At 42.7% G+C, this 21,243-nt stretch overlaps 1 protein-coding gene across 6 annotated transcripts in view; it reads right to left on the bottom strand.

Annotated features, from left to right (window-relative positions):
* Positions 1-21,243, bottom strand: part of Arel1 (apoptosis resistant E3 ubiquitin protein ligase 1) — a 52,907-nt gene that overhangs the window by 24,591 nt on the left and 7,073 nt on the right. For 4 of the 6 annotated variants that reach the window (XM_057782418.1, XM_057782423.1, XM_057782424.1 and 1 more), the window contains one exon: positions 5,838-6,141. The gene's annotated coding sequence lies outside the window, so the exon portion shown is untranslated. Of the gene's footprint in view, positions 1-5,837; positions 6,142-7,291; positions 7,356-21,243 lie in introns of all 6 variants that reach the window. The other 2 variants (XM_057782420.1, XM_057782422.1) reach the window with 1 other exon arrangement.

Raw genomic sequence — 21,243 nt, 5'->3', positions numbered from 1 at the left:
TAACTTAAGGAATGAGCACCTCAACTTCTACAGGAATGCCTATAGACTGGGTCTAAAGTGCTACTAGAAAAGAAACTCGCAAAGGAACATTGGAACTGCCAGCACGTGCAGTCTCAGGTATTCCCACAAGAATCTACCATAGAGAGGACATACAGACTCAAGGCTTGAGACGACAATTGCCGAGCCTCCTTCCAAATAGTAGCTCATCTCTGGGGGCTCTATGGAGAAAGGTTGTCATGATGTCGCTTACAAACATCTCTGTTCCTCACAGGCTATGCTAGATGGTTCCATGGCATCAAACTGGGAAGCTGTGGCAGCTGACAGAAGTGAAACACATATGGCTGATAGCAGACTTGCATTTCAAGCCTCTTGATCCTTGGACAAAACTTACAGCTTCAGACACAGGGCAGGAGAACGCTTATCCAGCCCTGACGACTATCCTTCCCTCCGCGGGGCAGCCGGGGGTCCGAGCTGCACTGCCTCTGAGCATCACAATTTTTGCTGCTGTAGTTTAAGTTAGAATTTAGTATTTTCTGTGTCATCTCCTTTAGCAGGAGTTTGGCATAACCCCCCATATGATAACTCAAAAACAAGAGAGCGTAACAAACAGTAAAATATAGAGGAACAAGACACCTGCTTGTTCCCTGAGTTAAGAGTCATAGGTGCAAATTGTGACCCTGGCCAAGCCATCTCATCTCTCTCTCTCTCTCTTTTTTTTTTTTTTTTTTTTTTTTTTTTTTGGTTTTTCGAGACAGGGTTTCTCTGTGGCTTTGGAGCCTTTCCTGGAACTAGCTCTATAGACCAGGCTGGTCTCGAACTCACAGAGATCTGCCTGCCTCTGCCTCCCGAGTGCTGGGATTAAAGGCGTGCGCCACCACCGCCCGGCTGCCATCTCATCTCTTTACCAAGTGCCAGTTGTCTTCTCTGCACATTTGTGTGCTGTGAGAATTTAATAAGCTAACACATGTTAGGCTGGAACTATGCCTGGAACACAGTGACTTTTCAGTCTTCATGGTGCTTATCTCTAGAACTAGCATCAAAACTCTGCTTCAGAGCAGACAGGAAATTCAGGGACCCTCTACTGACCCCAGCGTTCTTCAAGGAGAAATGTATAAGCAATGACAAAGGACATGGTTTCTCAACCAAAAAAAAAAAAAAAAAAAAAAAGAGCAAAAGAGCTCTTCACACTATTCTAATGTGGGTGACTGATAATGTCTATAAGAAGTTAAAATTGGGGCTGGAGAGATGGCTCAGAGGTTAAGAGCTTTGCCTGCTCTTCCAAAGGTCCTGAATTCAATTCCCAGCAACCACATGGTGGCTCACAACCATCTATAATGGGGCCTGGTGCCCTCATCTGGCCTGCAGGCATACATAGAGACAGAATATTGTACACCTAATAAAGAAATAAATATTAAAAAAAAAAAAAGAAGTTAAAACTGATTGAAACAAAGCAGCCAACAAACACTGAGTGTTTAATGGTGTCAGGTGCTGGGGATGGCACAGACGTAACATCCACTCGTGACCCCAGTAGTAATCAATCGCCTTTGCCTTTTTGAATCTTCAGCCATTATTTCTTCCTATTCACTTATTTCTGAGCCAAATTATTAGTACTAGCTTTTACATCACCTGGACCTTTTTCCACTAAGTCATTTCTTTAGCTCTACCACAATTCTTCTCAGAGCGCACAAGCCAATACCAATGACTACTCTTCCCAAAGGCCTCTCCTCCTCTCAGAACATATGAGTAAGGCGCCTGCTCTGTCATCTCCTCACCCATCGGTCTGACCTTTAGAAAACATCGCCTACTCTCACATCACAGCTTAAAACCTTCCCTAAAATACTCACCCTTCTCCAAGTTTCCCCCAAGGTCACAGTCTGAACTTGTAATCCTCTGCAGCTTCTCCTCAGCGTCAGAGGGTTCTGTCTGCCCTGTCTGTCCCGCTACACCCTCCACTTTCCTTAACCACACCTCACACTCACCATTTCCCCTCATTATCCATTCTGTGCTGCCCAGAGCAGATCCTTCATACTCGCACATTCACACCCTGAAATGTCCTGTCTCCGTGCTTTTTCAAAAGTCATCTCCTGGTATAGTAAACTTGGTCAGAAACCCATGATTGAGGTCACAGACCCCAGCAGAGAAGCTACTGTGTTGTTGAGCTAAATAGACACGATGTGTCTGTTAAATTGCCTTCTAAAGAACTATGTTTATATTCACAGGTTACTGCTGTTGACACCTGTGGTTATTAAGAGAACTTTCGGTTTGCTGTGGGCAGGGGTAAGAACACACTCAGAGCTGGTCAAACTGGTAAGAACAATGACCTGAATGCTCAACAATAAATGGGACATTTATCACCCTAGTCAAGGCTCAAGGAGCACTGCAGAAGAGAAATCCAAAGAATTTAAGAACCAAAGAGAGAGGAAGGGGTGGGATGCTGTCTTCCAGACATCACACGGCCATTGCCCTTTGGAACTCACAGAACCTGCATAAGATGGAGCCCGTGAAGATCCTATCACGGAGAGGAGATGAACTCAGAAGGCCTGACCCCTTCCTGAGGATTTAAAGGTAGTTAATAGATAATATTTCAGGAGATATTTTCATCAGTGACATAGTCACTGGTAAAGTGACCATGCTCCTGCAAATATAATCAAAATGTATTATGTATACATATTTAATCAATAATGTCCACTGTCTATCTTTCCTCTCATTTTCAATTTTCTTTTTTGAAATGCAGTTGTTTCCTTATTTTTCCTTTTTTTAAATCTTTTTATTTATTTATTTTTGAAACAATTTCCGCCTCCTCCCCTCATTTTCAATTTTCATCCATGAACTGTCTCCTGATCTCAACCTTAGGCATAAGATCTCCAATTTTCAATTTAGAAACTCTTCCTACCTTTGAATTTGTGCTTAACTTTGAAATTTTTCTTCTATGGCATTTACATTCTTTTTTTTTTTTTTTTTTTTTTTTTTTTGGTTTTTCGAGACAGGGTTTCTCTGTGGTTTTGGAGCCTGTCCTGGAACTAGCTCTTGTAGACCAGGCTGGTCTCGAACTCACAGAGATCCGCCTGCCTCTGCCTCCCAAGTGCTGAGATTAAAGGCGTGCGCCACCACCGCCCGGCACCAAATACAGTTTTAAAGCATAGATTTAATTACCAGTCTATTCACTTGAACCAATATATTCATTGAGGCTCCTTTAGATCCCAAATTACTAATTTAACTCAGCTCGGCACGTCTACCAGATGTTCACAGGAGGGCCGTGGCTCGCTCACTCTCTCTCTCTCTCTCTCTCTCTCTCTCTCTCTCTCTCTCTCTCACACACACACACACACACACACGCACACACACACACATATGAGTGCGCACGCCTGTTACTTTTCTACAGCAGTCCGTGTCCACGGCACCCTCCATTTTCTGCTGCTCCCACTCTACGCGCACGACCCTGGAACCTTTCCACTCTAACACAGGTAAGCACAGTGCCCAACACAACTTACTCCCCTGAGCTAGCTGACATTCCTCTCTACAGTATCCTTGCCCTTATAAGGTCTTACAAATTGACACTCTGAGCTCAGGGAGTAACAAGAGAACCGTTAAATAACTCATGTATAGCCTGCAGCTTGTGGGACACATGTAGCCCAGGATAGCTCTGAATTTGCCCCAACACTAAAACTTTAATTTACTTAAGCATTATGAGATTTTCTTTATTGGTAACTCAATTAAAAAGTTCTAGAGTATGATCTTTGTAAATGACCAGGTTGTGTCAATACTGAAAGGTTGGACGTGTCCCAGTGAATGAGGGCTTCTCCAGTACTAAGTACTCAGACTAGCCATTGCCCAATGGGCTTTACATATCTTATGCTAAGTACCCTTACTGCAATCACAACATAAACGCTATTATTCTCATTTCACAGGTAAAGCAAACAAACAACAAAAAGACTAGGCTTAGAAAAATAAACTTTCAGGCTGGAGAGGTGGCTCAGAGGTTAAGAGCACTGACTGTTCTTCCAGAGGTCCTGAGTTCAATTCCCAGCAACCACATGGTGGCTCACAACCATCTGTAATGAGATCTGGTGCCCTCTCCTGGCCTATAGGATATATGTAGACAGAATACTGTATACATAATAAATAAACTTTCAGTCACGCAATGGTGGTGCACACCTTTAATCCCAGCACTCAGGAGGCAAAGGCAGGTGGATCCCTGTGAGTTTAAGGCCAGCCTGGTCTACAGAGCGAGTTCCAGGACAGCTAAGGCTACACAGAGAAATTCTAACTTGAAAAACAAAAAACAAAACAAAAAAAAAAAAAACAAAAAGAAGAAGAAGGAAGGAAGAAATGCAAAGCCGCGACCCTCCCACAGTGGTTTGAGTTTCAGGTCCACAACTGAAGCACCCAACTTGGAACCTGTAATGCTGAATCATGAAAAAGAATGAAGACACAGAAAGAGCCAAGTATTTGGGGGGAAAAGATTTAAGAATACAAATAAATAATTAGAGAGAGAGAGAGAGAGAGAGAGAGAGAGAGAGAGAGAGAAGGTCACTCAATCTAACTGTAATGAATCTCACAGCAAAGTTAAAATTAGAACTACAAACTCCTACAGCTTTTTTGTTATCTTTTGAAGTAAAAATAATGCAAGACAGCACAAAGTGGAATGCAGTGCCGATACTTAGCAGAGAAATAGCACTTGCTGACTGCAGGATCCTAGAGCACTTTAATACTAGAGCACTGTAGCTCACAGGAAAGGGAGGAAATGCTTGAAAATACCTATCTTCAGGAAATGCTAAAACGGTGACAGACACACGTATTCCAAAGTTTGCAAGATCCAATAAATTTTAGCCCATTTTTGAAGATCAGTTGTAAATAAAACTGTCATTTTCAAAAATGAATAATTAATTTCTTTATATTAAAAATGGCTCTAGGAGAGCCAGTCAAAGCTCACTGTCACCCTTCTTCCCTGCATCTCCTACTGCAGAGGCTGAGGATCGGGTCACTGGTCCACGTTTGACACCCCAGTAGCTGAGTTTCAGGGCAATCTATTGCCTCAGTGTTGAGATCAGGCTGTGCCCTGTCCTGTTAGTCCATGTTGTACAACAGTGGGTTTCTAATCTGTGGCCTGCCTAAGAAACTCCCCAATTTTACCAGCAGCAATTAACTCCGTTTTGTGGATGGAGGATGACTGTACCTTGGTGGGCATGGTGTCCAGCACCACCAACCAGCACGGTCTGATACATAACTTATTCCTCAAGTAGGAAGGGTACGACCCCAGAAATTTATCTCAGTAAATTAGACTATGGCAATACTTATGTGGATTTGAGTCTTACTAGGAAATACAGGAGTTTATAAACACCCAGAAAGGCCAGGCAGTGGTGGCGCACGCCTTTAATCCCAGCACTCGGGAGGCAGAGGCAGGCGGATCTCTGTGAGTTCGAGACCAGCCTGGTCTACAAGAGCTAGTTCCGGGACAGGCACCAAAAAGCTACAGAGAAACCCTGTCTCGAAAAACCAAAAAAAAAAAAAAAACCCACCCAGAAAGGCACTGAGAGGAGAGTACAAATCTCTCACTTGAACTTCATAAAGAGCAAGTTACACCTAACTCTGTAATGTTTGACTACTGTGTGTGTGTGTGTGTTTCTCTAAGAAAGAAAGCTTACTCCATGATGTATAATGTGTGATCTGAGAGTAAACATTAGTAATTAAGATTGCAATGAAAGAACCTGTGTTTGTCCTGGCCAGTTGCTGCCAATAAAAGCACTGTACAATGTGAATCTACTCTTCTCCAATCAGCTGACATGTAGGAAGGGGCTTGCCTATGTTTCTGACACAGTGCACTTAGCAAGACTTACCTTTAAACGAGGGCCCATGTTCTGAGAGCCAAGTCGTTCACCAAAGCAGGTAACTTTTACTCCTTTCACTTGTCTTCTAACTTGTACAAGAAAAAAAAAAGCCAGTCACCAGAAAGGACCAGTCCAGAAGGTGTTCATTGAGGTTATGTGTGTCCCAGTAAACAAAGAGTCAGGATTCTGCATTGAAGCGGTTGAATTCTGAGGTGAAGAAATACAAGCCAAGAATGTATCATCCCTGAACGTCTCTAGTGTAAGATGAGACCAAGCATGGAAGATGCATATGTTCTGGTATAGCAGGGTCCTCCTATAAAGAAAAAGAGCACGTGCAGTAAGTTTCTGTTTCTGAAAGAGATTCCACAACCCCTCGCCCCCCGGGGGGAAAAAACAACCAGCAACAGAGGAGCTACAACATGCAGTAAAATACTGAGAGTAACTGAGTGTTGGTCACCTCTGACTAGGCTTTCCAACAGAAACTCCATCATGCGGAAGCTGCTCTAACTCCACAAGGACAACCTCATCCGCCTACAAGCATGTCACTCCCCAGAAGCTCCAGCACTTCAAACGCTGTCTTCCAGTAGGGGTGGGCGGGGGTACAGATTTAAAGAGCCTCATCATAGCCTCATGCCTAGCTGCAGCTTAATGGGGCTGGGACACAGCGTGGGAGGAATGTGGCGAGAACTGAGATGCACAGCAGAGGCATGGAGACGACTCCATACTCAGCTGGAAAGAAGAAGAGCTTTAGAACCTGATCTGCCTGCCTATGCAGTTACCTCCTTTGCACCCATGTACACAGTTCCAAGATATGATAAAAGACAACAATATTGGGGCTGGAGAGATGGCTCAGCTGTTAAAAGGGCGGGCCACATTGGCTGTGCTTCCAAAGGACCTGGGTTCAATTCCCAGCACCCACATGGCAGCTCACAACTGTCTGTAACTCCTGTTCCAAGGGATCTGACATCCTCACACAGACATTCGTGCAGGCAAAACCCAAATACACATTTTAAAAAATGACAATTTCTTAAATTTTAAATATTGCTAAAATTTAAAAATCTGGCTAGGTGCAGTGGTGCATGCCTGTAATCCCAGCACTTGGGAGGCTAAGGCAGGAGGATCATGAGTTCAAGACCAAAAGGGGAGTGAGAAGCTGTAAAATCTGCTCCTATAAGTAATGGAAGGGTACTAATGTCAGTTCATAATTCTCAAAGACATTCAGGGACCAGATGTAGCAAACGGGACGTTATGGGTATACATATAAGAGCTACCAGAAAGCAAATGAAAACAGGTTACTGACTAGTAAACGGGAAGAGACCGTCTCAACAATGGCATAAACCACTATCAGCACTTCCAAACTCACAACACAGACATAGTTCTCTTTAGACACAGATGCTGAACTATTCATCCTGATTTTACAGTCCAGGACATAAAGAGCAAGGTATGTTTTCCCAGTTACTCACAAAAAGTAGCAGACAGTCTGGTTCCAGAGTCCACATTTTTAGTGACCATTCTCCTATCTTTCTGCTAAGGGAAACCAAGGGAGAAAATACAGATTGCTAAACAAACCAGAACAGAAGGACTGGAGGCCAGCAGATCAAATAAGTTGGCAGACTTTTATAATTAAAAATGAGTAAGTATATGCATGTATTTTAACACATGGTGATGAACTTGCCAAGTACATGAGCCAAAACATGGGTCAACCAGCAATTGGAATCAGTTTAAAGGATCTACAAACAAGGGAATAGTTATGTAAACTATTAAAGATCCTCATGATAGAACGTTATATGATAATTTAAAAATGAAACTTTTAAGTAACAAAAACACCAGATTGGGAAATGCTCACAAACAGACATTAAATGAAAAAGCAAGCACAACACTGTTCATACAATACAAACCCAATCTTAGAAATGGCATTATATAGTTGTGAAATGATTTTAAAAGGGTAGTTGGAGATGTTCCTCATTTATTTAAGAATGACTGCTGCCCTTGCAGAGGACCTAACTTCGGTTTCAAGCACCCGCACTGGGCAGCTCGCAACCACTTCTAACTCCAGATTCAGGGGATCCTGCACCTTCTTCTGGTGTCCATGGACATACACACACAGGCTGAGAACTGCTGATAGAATCTCATAGAGCTCAGAGTGGCCCTAAACTCAGCAGTAGCCAAAGATGGTCTTGACCTCCTGATCTTGCCTTTACTTCCCAAGCCCTGCAATTTAGATGTGTGCCACTATGCCTGGTTTATCAAATTATTTTTTTTAAATATTTTACTTAAGTTCAGGTGCCTGCAAAAGCCAGAAGAGGAGGTCAGATCCTGTGGAGCTGGAGTAAAGGCAGCTGTGAGCTACCCAATATAGGTACTGGAGACTGAACTCAGATCCTCTGAAAAAACATGACACACTCTTAACCACTGAGCCATCTCTCCAGCCCCAGTTTTCCATTGTTTTTAATAAAACAAAGACTAATAAAATGTTCCTATTTCAGGAAAACATTTAATATGGGGGACCTATTTTCTTTAACAGGGCAGTGGAGAATAGGCAAATTATCTTTTTGGGTTTTCTTTTCTTTTTCTTTTGGAGATAAGGTCTCATGTAGCCCAGCTTGGCCTCACTCACTACACAGTCAAGGATGACTCTGAACTTTCCCACCTTCCAGTGCTGGGATTACAGACAAACACCACCTTGCTGGGTTTAAGTTACCTTTTTCCAAATAATGAAATGGCATAAAGAAGTTAAGATAAAATATATTGAAGTTTTATTTCTATTCATTTTGATTTTAGTGGCTCTTCAATTCTGTAATCAGCTACTTGGCTATTAAACCAAGTAACTCCTAATATAACCTGTCCCTACTATGAATAAGTTTATCTCAATAGCTCGGCACCTCTATTGAGCATCAAGGCTCAACCTAAGCTGATGCCCTTTTCTAGCCCAGCTCCCAGGCTTCACCATGGCCTCTACCATGCTAGACAGAATCAATCACCTCCTTTGTGATACTCACACAACAAAGATATCTCTATTACAGCACTTATTAGTCTGCATTATAATAATCTGTTTACATATGGGTTTTTTGTTGTTGTTGTTCCTTGTTTTTCGAGACAGGGTTTCTCTGTAGCTTTGGAGCTTGTCCTGGAACCAGCTCTTGTAGAGCAGGTTGGCCTCGAACTCACAGAGATCCGCCTGCCTCTGCCTCCCGAGTGCTGCACCACCACTGCCTGCTCTGTTTACATAACAGTAAAGCAGTGAGAGTGGCAGTTCCCTGGGGAGTCACAGTGTGTCTTTGCCACCTTTGCCTTCCACTGTAAATTAGGTGTCCAGCCCTGGGCTGTCAGGGTCTGTACCCTCTTATAAGCTCCTCGATTGAGTTCTACACATGTCAATGTTTCAAAAGCACTGCCTCAACTGTAAAGCAGGCAGCCCAAGGTTCCCCATGTTCTAATAGGCTTACAGGTAATCCTTACGTTGTCAGTACTAGAGACTATGCTCTCAAATGCAAGAGACTAAAGCAGGAGTCAGTAAACTTTTATTTGTAGACCAGATTCACTTGTTTGATCTTTTTGTAAACACAAACAGAACGAAGATGGTCAAGTTCATTCATTCACATAGCCAGTCTATCACCCAGTTTTTGCACAGCAAGGCAGAGCCAAGTAGTTGCAGAAAAGATAAATGTGTAAATTATCTGACCTTCAGGGGCAAAGCCCACAGATACCTGGCTTTCAGACAGGACTGATGTGGGATTCCCCTCTGTATGCTGTGAATATCACTGATAAATAAAGGAACTGCTTTGGACCTATAGCAGAGCTATAGGGGAACAGAGCTAGGCAGAGAAAACTAAACAGAATGCTGGGAGAAAGGAGATGGAGTCAGAGAGAAGCCATATAGCCCCGCCAGAGCCAGATGGAACTTTAGCCAGTAAGCCACAGCCATGTGATGATATACAGATTAATAGAAATGGGTTAAATTAATATGTAAGAGTTAGCCAATAAGAAGCCAGAGCTAATGGGCTAAGCAGTGATTTAATTAATACAGTTTCTGTGTGATTTTTTTCGAGGCAAAGCAGCCAGGAACCAACAAGCAGCCCCCTCCTTATAACACAGCATCTCTCCACACAGCTGCCTTGAACTCCCAACACTTTTGCCCCAGCTCCCAAAAGCTCTGCTTTACAGCCTTGTGCCGCTACTGTCAGTCCTAAGGGCTTAAAGTTACGTAGCTGCCTCTTGTAAATATGAATACATTCCTACAATAAATCAAAAAAAGTATAAGAATTATTTTCTTCCCATTCTACTATCGCCTTTTCTGGGAAGAGAGCTAGAAAGCTCACAAAATTATGCAAAGATTTCTCATTTCAATTCTTCCCTCTCATGGGTTAATCAAGCTCTCAATATGTAGTACAGGCTAGCCTGAAACTTATCATCCTCTGTTCTCCACTTCCCAATCATTCCTGGCTCTTATTTTAACTCTGATTTAAAAGTTTCATGTCTATAGTCATAGGATAACTAGAAATTTTATTCAATCATTTCCAAAGTGCTAAGCAAGAGGATTTTTTTATACAATGTATCTGAAGGATCAAACACATTACTGTCCCTACAATTAATTAATACATACTAATGACTCAGTCTGCTTTCAAAATGCTACTGGAGGGCTGGAGAGATGGCTCAGAGGTTAAGAGCACGGGCTGCTCTTCCAGAGGTCCTGAGTTCAATCCCCAGCAACCACATGGTGGATCACAACCATCTGTAATGAGATCTGGTGCCCTCCTCTGATGTGCAGGCATACAAACCAGCAGAACACTGTATACATAATAAATAAAATAAATCTTAAAAAATGCTACTGGAACATTTTCTTTTTTTTTTTTTGGTTTTTCGAGACAGGGTTTCTCTGTGGTTTTTGGAGCCTGTCCCGGAACTAGCTCTTGTAGACCAGGCTGGTCTCGAACTCACAGAGATCCGCCTGCCTCTGCCTCCCGAGTGCTGGGATTAAAGGCGTGCGCCACCACCGCCCAGCTACTGGAACATTTTCTAAAGATTTATTTATTTCGTGTGTTTGAGTGGATGCACAACTCATGTATGCTTGGTGAAGGTCAGGAGAGGGCATGGATCCTCTGGAACTGGAATTATAAATGTTGTGAGCCATCAGCCAGGTGCTGGGAACCTAACCCAGGTCCTCTTCAAGAGCAGCAAGTGCTCTTAACCACTGAGCCATCTTTCCAGTCCTCAAAATGCTATTCTAAGAAAGTAAGAAAACACTCATGTAAAGGTCCACTTCAGGTATATTTGGAGAGAGTGGCCAACAACCAAGCGTTCTAGCATCACAGACTGGTTTTCACAAAACAAGGCAGAATGTAAGAAAAATGTATTTCGCCGGACAGTGGTGGCTCATGCCTTTAATCCCAGCACTTGGGAGGCAGAGGCAGGCGAATCTCTGTGAGTTCGAGGCCAACCTGGTCTACAAGAGCTAGTTCCAGGCCAGGCTCCAAAGCTACAGAGAAACTCTGTCTCAAAAAAAAAAAAAAAAAAGAAAGAAAAGAAAAGAAAAAAGAAAGAAAGAAAAAGAAAAATGTATTTCTCAGACTTATTCTCCAATGTTTAAAAAAAAAATTCAGCTGGGACAAGGTCCATAAGGTAGAGTAGTCTAAGAAGATTCCCCGAAATAAAGTATGAACTGTTGGTTTATAATATGCTGCCTTAATTTTACTCTTGCATTTTTTTTCTCCCCATCCCAAACCCCACCATAAAGAGTTACTCTCCCCAATCAAGTTTATATTCTTGAGATATTTATACAGTTGTATACTTCTGCTGTCTTGGTTCAGCCAAGTTATACGGTTTTCATTTATATTCTTTCCTCATCAGTCAGCCTTTTCAGTCTTTCAAGCATTCCTGTGGGTCTCCTGTGAACTCTCTCCAACTGGTCCCCAGCACTCTTGTAATGAGGTGCCTCCAATTGACTGCAGCCTTCCAGGAACTGCCCAGTCGATCAGAACAAGATGAGCTCACCCTTCTCTGTCCCATGACACAATACCTCTTAGTGGGTAATCCCCCAAGTCACAGAAAGCTGGTGTGCTGCCATTCTAGACTAAACCCCAATCCTTATCTCCCAGATCTGGGCACTGGGACATGCAGAGCATGCCAAAGCCCAGAGGACAAGGGACACATGTCTTGCAGATCTCTCTTACTGGAAGAGAACATGAACAGACAAGAAGCATTTTCATGTTCTAGATACAGATAAGAACACAGAACACCAAAGTTCCATGAATTTCTAAAGCTAAAACATGATGTCCAGAACAGCTGTACATATTTAAGACCAAAAGGCTCCTTGGTGCTGCACCACCAGCTGCTGCCCCTGCCACGGGCCTTAAAGCTCTTGTGTATAAAAGCCTGAAGAGCACTCACCTCCCCTGCACTCTGGTCACCACCCACTACCGCCTCGCACACACAGTTTGCTGTTGTTTTCCCATCCCTAGAGCTATATTTCTTCATTGGTTAGAATTGTTTTCTAAAACTACAGGAACACTTCAATATGCAATTCACTGACAACCAACAAACACCCTTGGTTCCTCTGCACGACTTCCTCTTCTTCATTACATATTTCTTGATCTGTCAGACTACCTGCTAAAAGCTGAGGTCCCAGGCACAAAATAAGTAAGACAGGATTCCCCTACATCTTCATCCTTGTTTCTTTTTTCTTTTCTTTTCTTCTTCCTTTTTGTGTTTGGAGTCAAGCTCAAGGCCTCAAACATACTACACAAGGTCCTACCATAGAGCAAACTCCGTGGATACTATACAAGGTTCTAAAATAAAACTAACTCCCTGCCCTTGTTTTTTGTTTTTGTTTTTTTTAAGTGCCTTAGCCACGTACTCAGACTGGCCTAAAACGTGCTATGCTGCTCAAGCAAGACATAATAATGCTTTTCTTTTTTTTCTAAATTGATTCATCTGATAGATGCATAAATGTATAGAATGCATTTGGTCATTTTCGCCCCCTACTATCCTCTCTTTCCCCTCCCATTCCTGCTCAACCCTTGCTTCTTCCCAGCCAGTAAGCCCTTCTCCCACTGTCATGTCTTTTGTTGCTGTTGACTTCTGTGACCCACTGAATTTAATTAAGTTGCCTGCAAGAGAATGAGTAAGGGGCTATCCACTGCAGTGTGCACAAGTTAGTAGTTGCTGTATCAGTGAAGAAAATGGCTCTCCCTTGGCCAGCAACCAGTAATGGTCCCTCAGGGAAGGGTGGAAAGACAGGGGTTTTGTTAACCTTGATGCACTTAATTCAATACGGAAGATAAACAATATAATGAACTAAGTGCGGTGACAGAGAAATAAAGTGTGGAGGACAAGAAAAGAGAGGCAATCTTGCCTTAAGAGGCAGAAGATGTCTTCATAATAGAGGCAATAAGGTCGATTAACTAAGAACGAGGGTGATGGGCGGGCTCAGTGGTTAAGAGTGTGTGCTATTCCTGCAGAGGACCAGAGTTTGGTTTCTAGCACCCCGATCAAGCAGCTCATAACCTGCTATAACCCCACCTCCAGAAGTTCTGACTACATCTCCTGGCCTCTGCACTTTCAAGGACACCACCCCCCAAACACACAAATTACACATAATTAAAAAACAAAAAAAAAAATTTAAAGAATGAGTAAATACTTGCAAAGGTAAGGAGTGGTGTGCGTGGAATATCCTAGAGACAGGTAAAGGTAAGTGTGCGGTGGGATAACCTAGAGACAGGTAAAGGTAAGTGTGCATGGGATATCCTAGAGACAGGTAAAGGTAAGTGTGCGTGGGATATCCTAGAGACAGGTAAAGATAAGTGTGTGTGGGATATCCTAGAGACAGGTAAAGATAAGTGTGTGTGGGATATCCTAGAGACAGGTAAAATCCAAGCCCAGATGAAGAGTGATGACAAACTTCAACATTGTAAAAGCAAAGTATTTGGAACGTCCACCAGGGACAGAGTCTGCTTCTAAATACAGTCTCGAATAATGGCAAGGATCTCATCACTGATGGTCCTGGACTAGTCAGCTGCCCTTCCTTTGTTGTAAAGTGGAGACATACTGAGAAGAGAAGAACTTCAGCTGCTCCGTAAGAGCAAGCGTGGACTACAGGGACAGAAAGACTGAGAATGGGCACCCCCGACCCAGATGGCCAAGGCTGTTGGGTTGCCAAGAGAGTGGTTTATGTCAGGCCACAGCAGCTCCAGTAAGTAAGGAAGAGGCCTACACTCTACACAAGGGATTAACTGGTTTTCTAGAGCGATCCCATGTGGGAACAATCATAGCAACCACCCAAAAGACTGAATGTGCTGGGACTCTCAGGGATGACGATAACAGGAGTCTACCTTGCTGAGAACATCCTGGGAGCCAGGTAAAGTACTTCATCTGCGTTCTATCATCAACCCTAACAGCAACCATGTTAGGCACATATATTATAAACTCTATTAGATCAGGAAACAGAGGCATAAAGAGCTAAAATAATGTTGATAAAGCCACCTACTTGATAGCTTAAAGAGTCAAACAATTTGATTCCAAACCTATGACATTAACCAGGAATTCTGATGTATATAAAAGAATCACCAGTCCCTGGCCAGGGAGAGGAGTATTTGGGAGATGAGTAGAATAAGAGCACAGATGATATATTTAATTTGCATTTTAAAGAAATATTACTTTGCGGGGCGGTGGTGGCACATGCCTTTAATCCCAGCACTCAGGAGGCAGAGGCAGGCAGATCTCTCTGAGTTCGAGGCCAGCCTGGTCTACAAGAGCTAGTTCCAGGACAGGCTCCAAAGCCACATGGAAATCCTGTCTCGAAAAACCAAAAGAAAAGAAATATTACTTCATTTTAGACTTTAAACAGCAAGAAAAAATTTTCTAAGGTGATGTTCTTTTTAAACCAAATGAGAAAGAAGATTTTTAAGAGAAATAACTCTGGAGGTAAAAAAGGAAGAACAAGACAGACTTTTGACTGAGAGACAAGATCAGAGAACCCATGGTGGTGCTGCCTGTAATCCCAGCACTCAGGAGGCTGAGGTAGGAGAATCAAGTCTGAGGTTACCCTGAGCTAGAGAATAAGATTCTATATTCCCTCTGCTCCCAAGAAGTAAACAAAGCCTGGTGGCAGAGGCAGAAACAAAATGATCAAAAGTTCAAGGCTTCAAGGCCAGCATGAATTTGCAAATTTCTGTCTCAAATAAAAAGTTCAAAAAAACTATTAAAAAGTGGGGTGGTTGGAGACATCATAGTTCAGTGGTTGAGCGCCTATCTCACACACATGAGGTTCTAGATTCAAGCCCCATGCCACCAAATAAAAAAATAAAGGAGGAAAAGAGAAAAGCTGAAAAGGAGAAACAATTAAACTAGTCAAACTCTAGTCATGAAATAGAGGTTAGAGTGTTCTTTACGTTCTGAGAAGCAACAACAGGATGAATGTCCTGTGAGGTGAGAAAGAAATAAGGGTGAAAAGTTAAGTACCAATGTTGATTTTCCGACCTTGGGAGCCTAGAGAAATGTTGTGAATGAAGGAGGAAGGGCAAAGGGAAGGAGAGTTAATAAGTACAGAAGAGCATGCTATATCTGTGCCCTGATAGGATATACAGGAGACATGCACGAAACAAATGGAAACAAACAGGTATCTGAAGGTGTAGACAAGTGCAACACCCCAGAGACACTGGACATGCAAAAGACCACTATGAAAAGCAAGCGCAGAGACAGGCTAATTGAACTTCAAGAAAATCAATCTAACCAAACAGAAGGGTCACTTAAGACAAGGAATCTGAGGCCAGTCTTGATTATAGAGACCTTGTCTCAAAAAGGTAGAGGAGGGCATGTTGATTAGTATTTTGGGTATAGAGGTAGATCCACTCCATCTTGCTATTCCTGCTCCTGCAGAGATGGCAGGAGGTTCCAGAGGTAGCTGCCTGCAGATACTTGTGCTACTCCTTATATTGTGCTCATGAGGTCTGCTGCCACCCCCTCCTTTGGAGTGAAGTATATAAGTGTGTGGAAAACAAACACGGGCAGGTTCAGTATTCACTGAACGTCCCTCCCAATGTTGCTCTGTGTTCTGTCTCTTATTTCTCTCGTATCTCTGTTACTTTTGCTTAATAATTCTAATCCTCATGCTCCTACCCTGGAATGTGTGAATTTCGTCAAGGCTGAACCCCAACAACTGTGTAAACCAGGCAGGCCCTGAACTCAGTGACCCTTTGCCTCTGCCACAGAGTGCTGGGCTTAAAGGTGTGCACCACCACACCCAACCTGTGTCCTGTTTAAAACAAAACAAAACAAAAAAAGGGCAGGACTGGTGAGATGGCTCAGCATTAAGGGCACTGGCTGCTCTTCCAGAGGATCCAGGTTCATTTCCCAGCACCCACATGGTAGCTCATAACCATCTGTAACTTCTGGTCCAGTGCATCTGATAGTCTTCTGATCTCCATGTGCACCAGGTACGTACTTGACACACATACTTACATACAGGCAAAAGAGTCACATATCTACTAGTTTAAAATTTTTAGGATTAAAAGAATCAAAAGTATACTACGGGGCTGCAGAGATGGCTCCGACTCTATCGGATGATCTGATGCCCTCTTTTGGATTTCCTCGGGCACCTGTGTGCTCGTGTGTACATACACTTACACACATCAATGAAAATCTTCTCAAAAAGGAATATTAGTCTAAATTTGACCTAATTTAATAACCATTAAACTCTTTGCAATTCAACCTAGTAACGGTTATTTCAAAAATCATGTGTCTAAAATAAGTTAACACCTAAACTAATCTCAATCCTAATCTGAATCTAACTCTATAGAAATCACAGACTCTCATCCAAATTTTAAGATTTTTAAATCTTACTTTATGAGTGTTTTGTCTGCATGATGTCTGTGCACTATATGTGTGCCTAGGGCCTACAGGGTCCAGGAGAGAGTATGAAGGCCCTGGAACTGGAGTTACAGGCAGCTATGAGATGAAATGTGGGTGCTGGGAATAGAAGACCAGTCAGTGCCATCTCTCCAGCCCCAAACACACCAGTTTTTAGATTCACTCATGCTTTTACTTACATCAGTAAGTAGTTCATTCCTGATTACTGGTTAGTAGTCTCTTTTAATGATGGAGTACAAGTTGTTTATCCATCCAGCATATGAACATTTGGACTATATCCAACTTAGTGTTGTTATGCATAAAGCTGCAATGAATCTTCAAGCATAAGTGTTTGTATAAACACGTGTTTTATTTCTCTGAAGTAAATACCTGGAGTGGAACTGCTAGTTCATATGGGAAGCACATTTCCAGAGCTGACTGCCAAGCTGCTTTCCCAGGCAGCTGCATTACTTTACATTTAGAGCAACACATCAGAGGTCTAGCTGTACTCCCACCAACACTTGGCACTTCTCACAGTACCCCCAATTCCTGGAGTTCACTGAGTAGTCCTGGCTGGTCTCGAACTCACAGAGATCTGCTTGCCTCTGCCTCCCACATGCTGCGATTAAAAGTTTATGCTATTACACCTGGCTTAATCTGCGTTTTTCCAAGAGCTAAGAATTCTGAGCATCTTTTCAGATACGCATTAGCTATTACATAGCTTCTCTGCTAAATGTCTGTTCCAATATTTTGTCTTCTTACCACTGAGCCTCAGTTCTTTATAGGCTCTCCATGTAAGCCCCTTATTAGACATCAGATAGACATGTGCCAAGTATTTCCTGTGGCTTGCTCCTTGCTTTATTTTCTTTAGCTTATATATATTTGTGTGTGTGCTATGTGTGTGTCTGTAAAAGATAGAAGAAGTGTCAGAGTTCCCAAACCTGAAGTTGAGATGTTGTGAGCTGCTCAACATGGGCGCTGGTCCTCTGGAAAAGTAGTAAATGCTCTTAACTGTGAAGCCATCTTTCTAGTTCTCCTTTTCATTTTCTTAATAGAAACTGAACTATTTTTTTTTTCCCCTGAGACAGGGTTTCTCTGTGTAACAACCCTAGCTGTCCTGGAATTTACTTTGTAGACCAGGCTGGCCTTGAACTCAGAGAGATCTGCCTTCCTTTGCCTCCAGTGCTCAGACAAAAAGCATGCACCACCATGCCTATTGGAAACTAAACTTTTTTTTAATTTATTTATTTATTATATGTACAATATTCTGTCTGTGTGTATGCCTGCTGACCAGAAGAGGGCACCAGACCTCATTACAGATGGTTGTGAGCCACCATGTGGTTGCTGGGAATTGAACTCAGGACCTTTGGAAGAGCAGGCAATGCTCTTAACTAACCGCTGAGCCATCTCTCCAGCCCCGGAAACTAAACTTTTTAAGAGTAAACACTTCTAACATTGATGAAATCCAATTTATCAACTTTTTCTTTTACAGTTTATTTCTTTTTATTTTTAAATTGTGTGTGTGTGTGTGTGTGTGTGTGTCTTCACTCCTGCCTATAGCCAGAAGACCATGCTGAATCCCCTGGAGCTGGAGTTAGAGGCATCAACTGCATGACTAGGTAGTGGGACTTGAACTCAGCAAAAACAGAAAGTGTTCTTAACCACTGAGCCATTTCTTCAGCTGTTTCCTGTGTTCTACATTTTTAAAGTCTTTGCTTAACTTAAGATCACGAAGCCTTTTTCCTGTTTTCTTCTAAAGTTTATATTAAAGTTTCATAAGAAAAAAAATCTCATCAAAAATTTTAACAAGATTTCACTAAAACTCTGCACTCCACTCTTCTCCTGACTATCCGGGTTTCTCATCTCTTTGTTTGGCTCAGAGTCCTCCCACACTACTGAGCACTACTCAAGTCAGAGGCCATTTCTGAATCTAGACTTGTCTTCTAACAGATTTCTCCTTCCACCTAACAAGCGGCATAGCTAAATGGATCCAAGGTTTTTGTTCCTGCACTGTCTTCAGATCAACCCCAAATCTCTACTGATCTGAATCTGCTTCTGATGACGAGTTCTAGAACCTGGAACAGACACCCTGGGACATGGCCTGGAACGATCAACCGCATGCCATCCTGATGTGAAAGAGAAGATTCCAGATCATTCTCTCTAGTTCAAGTCACTCTTGCCTGTAGGAAGCTGGAGAAAGCTGCATACCTCACTAGTTAATTTAAAATTTGATCTTATAAAAGTTAAGATGACCAGAACCAAAGCAATTCTACATCCATTTATTCTATATAAATTCTCTTGGCATCATTTTTTTTCTTTTTTCTTTTTTTTTTTTGGTTTTCAAGACAGAGTTTCTCTGTGGTTTTGGAGCCTGTCCTGGAACTAGCTCTTGTAGACCAGGCTGGTCTCGAACTCACAGAGATCCGCCTGCCTCTGCCTCCCAAGTGCTGGGATTAAAGGCGTGCGCCACCACCGCCCAGCCTGGCATCATTTTCTTTAAAACAAGACAGTTTTGGGGCTGGAGAGATGGGTTGGTGGTTAAGAGCACTGGTTGTTCTTCCAGAGGTCCTGAGTTCAATTCCCAGCCACCACATGGCAGCTCACAACCATCTCTAGTGGGATCTGATGCCCTCTTCTGGCAAAGGTGTACATCCAAATAGAGTTTCTCTAAGTAGCAGACACAAAAAGAGAGCTTGGATGCATTCCACTTCCGTCTGGACTAGCTTGTTAATCACTCTGAGCCCTGTTCAGATGGAGTAGGAAAACAGCATCAAAGCTAACAGGACAAAACAGAGAGAACAAGCAATGACTGTCACTGCTCTCTTTGTACTGTGGGACATCTAAAGAAAAACAAGAGAGAAAACTGGCTGTCTACACCCCGTCATATCCTTTCTCCCCAAGTACAGAAAACAGAAGCTTCTAAAATTATTGACCCACGGGGCCTTTGTGTGGTTTCCTTTCTTGGTATTCACTACTTTATTCAAATAAATAAAATTATTTTGAGTTTATTTTGAAAGATAGCCCAAGCTATCTTTCATGCAACCCATGGTATGGAACAGCCTGGATTCCAAATTCCAGTCCTCTAGAACCCCTCCTAAGTCTGGAGATTACAGACATGACCCACGAGAAGAGGCCTAAAAATATAACTTTGCTCTTTGTCGTGTGTGTGTGTGTGTGCCCGTGGAGGCTAAAGGTAAAATGCCATGTCTTCCTTGGTGGCTTTTTCCTTCCCCACCCCTACCAGGTAAGACCTCTCACAAACCTGACACCCAGTGATTCTGCTAGATTAGCTGGCCATCAAGAGTATCTGTCCTCCTGTCTCTGCCTCCTTGTGGCTGGAATCACAGACCAGTATTGCCACATCCAACTTTTTACATGGGTGCTGAGGGTCTGGACACAGGTCCTAAAAACTTTAACACCTGAACCTTCCACTCAGACAGTCTGTTTGATGTTTTACGACAAAGACTCATGTAGCTAAGTTAAGGCTGGCCTCTACCTGCTGATTCTCCTTCGTCTACCATCCATCGGATGGAATTATAGCAGTGGTTCTAACCTCCCTAATGCTGTAACCCTATAATACAGTTCCTCATAACCATAAAATTTTCATTGCTGTAATTTTTGTCAGTTATGAGTCATAATATAAATATCTGATATGCAGGATATCTGATGTGTGACCCCACACACACACACACACACGAGGTTGATACTATTGTCTGGATTATAGACAATAGGCCTTTATGTTTGGCTGAAAATATGACTTTTCAATCTTAGCCTGGCATCCTTCATCACTAACTATGTCACTATTAAGGCAACTTCATTAGATGCTAACACGTGTCAGAATGGGGCTACAAAGAGAGAAATGGAATGGAATCAGTAATATCTAGAAATAACTGCCCAGGCAGTATTTTCACAGTGCAAAATGACACTATATGATACTGCTTTAGACAAATTCCTAGAAAAAGAGCTTCTCCCCTTTAAGTCCTCCTGTGGCTATGGCAAGGGGACGACTGCTCATGTACACAAGTCAGGACATAGAAGAAACTGGGTTTCAGAAATCCTCTCTGTGCATGGCAAACTCCTAACAGTAATGGGGAGGTGACAGGAATTCGGGGAACATTTGCCCAAGGAGATAAGCTTTACCTGTGGGGCTGGAGAGAGGGCTCAGCAGTTAAGGCAAGCACTGCTCTCACTGAGGATCCAAGTTTGGTTGTCAGCACCTAGGCCAGGTGGCTCACCGCCTCCTCTAACTCCAGTTCAAGGGGACCTGATGCCCTCCTCCGGCCTCTGTGGGCAATGGTGTTTACACGTATTGACATACATGTGTATATAATACATCCCTTTGTTTAAAGCTTCAAACATTTCCTAAACTGGTTCCTCCCATTCACGTTCACTTCTCCAAGTGATGGCTATTGTACTGACAAGTGACTGAGTTCCAGGTGACCAGAACCATTTCAAAATGTAGCACAGAGAGCAACTGCCCATAACTGGGCACTGGGTGAGTTTGAACCCACTTGCTCCTTCCATCTGTCAGGGGTTTTATTGTCTTTTTGAGACATGTTCTCACTCTGTAACA

This window comes from Chionomys nivalis, chromosome 10 (genome assembly GCF_950005125.1).
Source record: "Chionomys nivalis chromosome 10, mChiNiv1.1, whole genome shotgun sequence".
Taxonomy (NCBI): domain Eukaryota; kingdom Metazoa; phylum Chordata; class Mammalia; order Rodentia; family Cricetidae; genus Chionomys; species Chionomys nivalis.
This window is presented reverse-complemented; position numbering and strand designations above follow the sequence as displayed.